At 38.2% G+C, this 7,973-nt stretch overlaps 1 pseudogene; it reads right to left on the reverse strand.

The window, feature by feature from the left end:
* Nucleotides 1–1,199: 1,199 nt before the first annotated feature.
* LOC122145113 lies at nucleotides 1,200–2,590 on the reverse strand (annotated as a pseudogene).
* Between the last annotated feature and the right edge of the window lie 5,383 nt (nucleotides 2,591–7,973).

Here is a 7,973-nt window from a genome sequence, read left to right on the forward strand (position 1 = left end):
GATCTAAGGTCAGATCAGCTCGGGCCTCAGTTTGGCTTGGTCCAACTCCTTCATCTTCTTTCTGCATCTCAATAGTTTCCTTTATTATAAATCAGAAACATTTCTTTTCTGTGCACCCTGTGGTGTTTCCATGATGGTGGTCGGGTTTTCTTTCTATTGCGTGCTTTTGGTCAAGCTGGCTTGAAACGTTTCTCCTCTACCACATACAATTTGCTTGTGTCGACAGCTTTGTTCTGCTCTTTATCTTGTTTCTCGTTAGCTTGCATACTTATTAGTTGCACATGGAGGAGTAATGCTGCACATCTTGTGCAGCAGATGTGTTTGCAGCGTTGTCTGCTAATGCGCTCCAGCAGCACAACCGGCCCAGACCTGATTGGATACGGCTGTCTGGCTTATAGTGGAATGGGTTGACGTATTTGTAAAAATCTTCAAAAAAACATTTTTCTTGAAGTTGAGAAGAACCAGACAGAGTGCCTTCTGTTTTCTTGTCCACACTTGGCCTATCATCTATGTGACCTGAAACTGTAATCAGGACCAGCAATGAGCTCAGATATAGAACCAGTTGCGATGTTTTCCTTCCTTGCGCAAGCTGATAGGATTCTGATTAGACTTACCGACCCGGTCTCTCCTCTCTCTGAGTAGCTTTAGCTTGACCATCTAACCTCTGTTGTTTTGTAGGCATCTTTCGACATCAATCACTGCACTTATTGGAGATGAACGTGCTGGATTCCATCTCAATGTGTAGTATCCTTCACCGTCTCTGTAAGGGTTTGCTATCAACTCCTGTGGAGCTCGTTTTCAGCAGAAACCATTCCAGACTTTTCTCTGTGTGTTCTTTGGCCTTTGCTAAAAGAGGGAGATCCTCTTTTTTCATTTTTTTTGCATAACGTGAACATCAGATTTACAATGGGGGTTTCGAATCTAGTAACTGTCTTCAGCGAGAATGTAATACATTTCTGTCATAGCTTTGTAGCGGCAGGGTTTGGTTTTCACCCAGCATACCTACACTGTCAATATTAGATGACACAAAACAATCACATCTTCCGTTGGAGGGGTTTCTGTTATGGAGCCATGCAGAGAAAGATCTTTTTATCTCAGGTGGTTTTTTTCATGGGCGGAAATGGATCGCAGAAAACCTTTGAAGCACGATTCCCGATTTTCTCTTTCTTTCAGTTCCTCTCTTGTGGCCATCTTGATTTTTAATAGACCTCCCAGTGGATGATCGTCCCAGACTGGAAGGTTTCCTTTGTACAGGCCCGGCCACTGTCTGACCAACTCTGAAGCTCGGCCTGTGGAAAGAATTCACCCGCAGATATTTGTCGCTGGGGTCTCAGAGTGACCCCAAGGTGACTGGATGCCACTTCTAAGGTGCTGAGGTCCTCCGGGCTCTGAGCTCTTTCCAGACTCACCGCTTTACTTTGTAAATCCACACCTGCCAGAGATGAACTAGTAAATCTGGTCTTTTATGACATCATCTGTTGGCTGACACCCCGTAACATTTTCTCTGGCTCTGCAGACATATTTCATGGACTGCCCCCTGGGTTTCAATGTTCATCAGGGAGATCGTTCAGATGTGGGGTTTCTGGTTCTCTGGCTGAGTGGACATCCGTCATTGACCACCTTGGTTTTCGACGTTCTTCGAGGAGGAATGTTCAGCGTTTGGGGTTTCTGTTACAACCTTATGTGGATTCTCTTGGCAGCTTCTTCTTTCTTTCTTCTTTACTTTGCTGAATTGCCTCAAAGTGTCCTTTGATGTTTTCATGTTTCGCTTGTTAATCAGCCCCTTGGTTTTGCGATTCAGTCATGCTGGTCTTCACCGAGACATTTTCCGGTAATGACTAAAGCTTGGTCTTGAACCGTGCAGTGACCGTTGGTGTTGGCATCCCACCACATGGTTTTGAAATGTTCTTCCTTTCCAGAATCTCCAAGGTAGGCCCTGTATTTTTTAGACTAATAGCACAAGCAGCTTCAAAATTCGAGTTTTTTCTGACCTCTTCCTGACTCTTTAGCTTGTCGTCATCTTCCACAGACAGACTCCATTTCGTTCTTTACATATGAAGCACACTTCTTACTCCTGTTTTCTCCTTTGCGAAGCCTTTCATTTTATCTTCACCAGGAAGGTCACACCTAAGGTTGTCCTGATCGTCTTTCTAGTGTACTCTCCAAGTCTTTTCTGTCGTGGTTTTGGTTCGCCAGCCTCCCATGTGCACTGCGATGCAGCTGTCAGACTGTGCGATTCCATTCAGCTTGCTGTGGAGCCCAGCGGTTCAGCCCTGCCTTCCTCGCTACTCCCCCTCATTCCTCCCTCTTTTTCACCATCCCCTCCCTCCAAAATCATCTGTGGGAGTGCAGACCTTATCATGAGAATCCAAACCATGCACTGGTGTAGGTGATGGTGACTCCCTGCCTGGGCCTCCATCCAATCTTCCTTTGGCTGTGTTCTCCTCATCTGTCCAGACACCATGAGTTTCAATGGTTAGATTTCCTTCCTCTTTGGCTCCCCCAGGGTCTGGCTTGGTCCCTTTTCCTCTGGTCCTGTAGAGCTGTTGTCCTGCCCTAGCTCCCCCTCCTTGCCCTGGTTTTGTCCCATTCTGAAAAAAAAAGCGAGAGAGAGATGTCATTGACAGTGTATTGTTTGTGGAGCACAAGATGTTGATTATAGCATGAATCGGGCATGCATGTTTGTGCCAGTGTTTATCTAAAATTATTCTACACTTTCACTCTCCTGTACACACTTTGATGCTCACTAACTGTCTCTTTAACTGTACTGATGCTCACTAACTGTCTTTTTCACTTTTCTGTCTTTCCTTGTCATTTCAGAGCTAATTCTTATAATCATAGTCAAACCTGACTGTTTTGCTTCAGCTGATCATTTGCTCTCGTCATCTTACTTTAATGGCAAGTCTCTTTGTTGCTGGTATTAACTAAAAGCTCAAAGTGGGGGTTGGGTTAAACTAACAATAAACAAGACCATTTTATTTGAACTTGAAAAAAATTAAATAAACTTTAAATTCTCAGTTTACAATATACGTTAACTGAAACAAAATGTAAAAAAAAACTTAAAAGTTTTTTTATTTTAGCTAGTTGCCAAAGCAAACATTTGTCGTTTTCATTTAATTTAACTTGATGTACGTAAAATATGAAATTAAAACTGAAATAAAAATTAATATACTAATAAAAGAAATTAATAAAATGACAAAAAACACAACAAAATCACAAAAACCTTAATTAAAAGCTGTTAAGTAATTTAAAACCTTAACTAATTTAAAAACTTTAATTAAGATTAAAATGAAAATGGAAACACCAAATTAAAAACAAACATTTCAATTTGTTATAGTAAAATAGGGATACTAAAATAATACTGGTGGATGAAGTACATATATCCTTTACTTGAGTTAAAAATACAGATGCCCTGCTGAAATATTATTAATAAAAGAAAAAAACACTCCTTACAATTTTCACTTGAGTAAAAGTATAAACATTTTACTTTTGAATGTACTTAGTATTAAAAGTATTGATCTATAAATTGATTATGTTTCTTACTATTTTGTTCTATTCCATAATATTGAAGCTTATTTCCAAGAAGAAATCATAATTACAATATACAAATTCATAACTATGACTTAAAAAGTCAACATTATGAGATTCTCTATGAGACAAAAAGTAAAAAATTATGATGAAGTCATAATAATTATGACATTGAAAGTCGTAATTATTATATAAAAAGTCAACATTATGACATAAAGATCAACCATACTTTTCATAATTATTTTTATGAGGTTAGAGCTCAGTATGAAATTATGGATTATGAGGATGCAGCACTTTAAGCTTTGAAAGCAACTTTTTATTGCTTTGAGAGAAAAAAAAAAAGGATCATATTTTTCTCGTTTAAAGAGACTTTCTCTCAACTGGATCACTGAATCAGTTAGATGTTACAGCTATTGAATCACATCGAAAATCCGTCCAAAGATTGATTTATTCACAAATCGGATCACATTTTTTTAGTAATAAAATACTTGAGTACAACAACAAAAAAAACGGTTACTGGTTACTGCTGTACAAACTAACTAAAATGAAACTGCAGCAATGTCTTTTACTTGAACCTCGACTTTGGTGTGAACAGTGTTTCTTTCCTCAGTGTCTTATGACTACAGCGTATCTGAGCAAGACCATCGCCTGTTCATGAGTCTCGTCTCGTTACATGACTGTACCATCAGCAGAACACAAGATTTTGCAGGAGATCTCTGAAACACTGTCAATCACACGAATCTACATGGTTCACAAAACGCCAGACACACATTGGATCATTATCTCGGTGTTCTGTCACACATTATTTGAAAGGCATTTGGGCTCATGAAAGCCACTGAAGAAATCTTTCCTTCGCACTCTCTGTTTCCTGTCCTGCACGTCTCCCAAAAAAGATCTTCTCATCTGTCAGTGCCTTCTCTCTCTAACCCAAAAGCAGTGTGAACATAGAGGATAAACTGTATTTTTCTGTCATGATTACTGCATTACTTATTGAAAAACTTATAAGAAAAATGGTTACAGTAACAGGCTTATTTTTTCTTCAAAAAAAAAAAAATATAAATATAAAAAATATATGCTACAAATTTGCAGTTGTGAGAAGTAGGGCTAATAGTGAAACAACAGCAAAACATTTAAAACCTAAAATTAATCTTTTATTTTAAGAATGTATCTTGCATTTCATAAAACTATTGAATCTAATTAAATACTGTGACTAACTTAAGCATCCTGTTCTTTTTATGATTCATGAGAACACACATGGCATACACGATGTCACTTTCTGAGAAATATCTGCTTAAATTTTAAGTGCAGCTAGAATTCTGAATCAGTCTCTATGTAATATGTAGAATATATGCATACAGGAGTAATGCAGAAGGCCTCTACTTCACACAAATGTAGAAAAAAACACATACAAAATATAAGTCTCTAAAGTGACAATGTGTTTCCTGTTCATTTGCTTTGACAGCCCGCACAAACACTTTACAGGAACTCACACACAGAACTGGAGGCTTCCATGTCATATGATAGAGTTCAGCAAAGTTGAAACGTGGCTACACAGTGACATTTTCAAACCTGTCCTGGGACAGACTAGAATAGACAATTAATTTGCTCATATTACATTGTCTCATAGCTCAATATTAAACCTTTTTTTTATCTTTTTAAGATCTCTGGTTTATCATACAGTTTATTGTTTAAATGGAATAGATGCATTAATCATTTATCAGACTTTTAACAGTTCCCTCACAAAGTGACAATTCTCTGCAAAGTGTGTGCGGACACTGACAGGATTCCCCATGCAAGACCATCCCATCCTAAAAACCTCCACAACAGCGCCATTGTGCTGCATCCCGTCACCCTGACACTTAAGGCAAGTCACTTGATTTCCTTGTGGCTCACTGCCTCTCCCATGTATGCAGAATCCAAATAACATGAACAACAGCTATATGAACGTCTCTCCACTGTCTTAAATTGTATTGTCTCGATCAACAAGTGTTTAAATCCAAATCTGAGCAACTGTAGGTCATACTCAGTGGACAGCACACCATGGAATCAACTTCTAAGGTAACAATTTGTCTCAAGTAAAGCGAATGGATACTCACCGATCCTCCTTGTTACTGCACGGTAACTCCAGGACAAGACCACTCTTTGTTGAATGAATGGCTGTACTGGCTGGGTTCTGCTTGCAAATGGGCTTTTATTACTCTGTTGTGATGTCACACAGTCACATTTCCCTAATGCAGTAAGTTAGTTCCTCTCCCTGTGTAGAAGCACAACAACCTTCAGATTAATTTATTATTTTTGAAATGAAACTATTATTATTTTTTGTCTCTTTAATTCATCTTGTATGATCTCTGTTTTACCGAAGAACACAAAAGGAGATGTTTTAGCAGAATATTTACACTGCTATTTCCCGTACCATAAAAGTGGATGGAGAGCAGGGAATCCAAAAATGAGAAAAAGCATAATAAAAATTACTTTATGAGAGTCATTGTTAATGCCATACTCTTTCTTGGCATTTATGGTTCCATGAAGAACCTTCATATATTTATTAAACCTTTCCATTTCACAAAAGATTCTGTCATATTTTTTAAATGTTCTTCACATAAAGAAAAAAATGGTTCTTAAGAATTCACTGTTAAAAATAAAGGTTTTTTTTATTGGTATTGATGGTTCCATGAAACAACCTTTAACTCCATGGGAATTTTTTCCATGTGCACAAAAGTTCTTTACATTAAAAAAAGGTTCTTCAATGGCCTTGTTGTGAAAACCCCACCTTTTTTTAAGAGTGGTTTCTTCTATCTAGGTAGATAATAGAAACTGGTATATACTAGATCAGGGGTCTCCAACCCTGCTCCTGGAGAGCTATACCCGTCCGTACACAATAGGAGCTCCAACCCCAATCAAACAACACCTGAACCAGCTAATTCAAGGTGTTCAGGGCTACTTGATAATTACAGACAGGTGTGTTGGAGCAGGGTTGGAACTGAAAAGTCTGCAGGATGGTAGGCTCTACCATCCAGCAGGGTTGGAGATCCCTGTACTAGATACTAGGGGAAAAAGGAGTAGTCTCTTCATAACTATGTTCTTTTCTAAGCAGAAAAGTGGTATTTGTGAGGATTTCCAGACTGGATTAAAACCACCGTCTCATAGTAAACGAGGCTGCTCTCAATCGAGTTTACAAATTACCTTCTCTTACTCATCCTCATCGTGGGATTGTAGCTAACTATTAATGCTACTGGATCTTAGCGTTGCATTGACACTATCGACCACAAAATTCTTTTGAATAGACTCGAAAATTATGTTGTATTAGTGTATTGCATTGGCATGATTATTAAATCATGCTTGCTCTGTATCTGACCGTCATCAATTCGTAGCAGTGAATGTATCATAATCATTCACAAAGTGCAGTATGGAGTACCACTAGGCTCAGTACTAGAAAACCATTGCTTTTCAAGATTTACATTAGCAAAACTATCCTTGGGAGCTAACATCAGGAAACATGGTGTTAGATTTCACTGTTATGCTGATGATACTCAGCTCTATATTTCTTTGCGGCCTGATGAAACATAACCAATTCGCAAAACTAACAGAGTGCATATCTGGATACTGGATGACTAGTAATTTCCCTATTGCTTTGTTCAGGAGACAGAACACACTATGGTCAGTTTAAATCTAAGATTAAGACATATCTCTTTAAAAACTAGCATACACATAACACAATATTTTTTTTATAATTCAAATCAATTAAACAATTGTTAGGCTGCATTAATTAGGTTAACTGGAACTGGGAACACTTCCCATAACACCTGATGTACACCATTCTGGCTTCGTCTGATAAGAAGAACGAACTGGCCCCCCGACTGAGCCTGGTTTCCGCCAAGGTTTCTCCTTTCTCCCTCCCCTTTCTGTCATCGATGAGTTGTTGGTTCCCTTGCACACTGTTGCGTTCCTTTGGCTTGCTTAGTTGGGGACACAATTTCTGGCAAACATTTTTGACTTTACAGCTGTACAGACACTATAGAAGATAACTAAACTGAGCTGTACAGTGACATCACTGAAGTCAACAATGGACTGACTTTAACTGATAAACTGTTTTCTAATTGTCCCTCTGCTGCTTTGACAATCTGTGTTGTATAAAGCGTTGTATAAATAAAGGCGAGTTGACTATTGCAGTATCGCTGTATAGAAATGCCCTTTTGGAACCTTTATTTTTTTGATGTCAGCAAATGATGTCATTGAATTTTGTGTGTCTTTTAACAGACATATCGCATGACTCATGAATGAGATTTGGCAGCCATGTCAAAGACTTTCAGAGAATAACTTTAGTTTGGGTCCATTTCTCACACAAGAATCATATGACTTAAATAGAATTGAAAATAGTTTTAATAGGTGTTATTAATTTTTGGAGTTTGACAATCCTCGATATGGAATATATCAAACATGATCAA

This window comes from Cyprinus carpio, chromosome A5, assembly GCF_018340385.1.
Source record: "Cyprinus carpio isolate SPL01 chromosome A5, ASM1834038v1, whole genome shotgun sequence".
NCBI classification, from domain to species: Eukaryota; Metazoa; Chordata; class Actinopteri; order Cypriniformes; family Cyprinidae; genus Cyprinus; species Cyprinus carpio.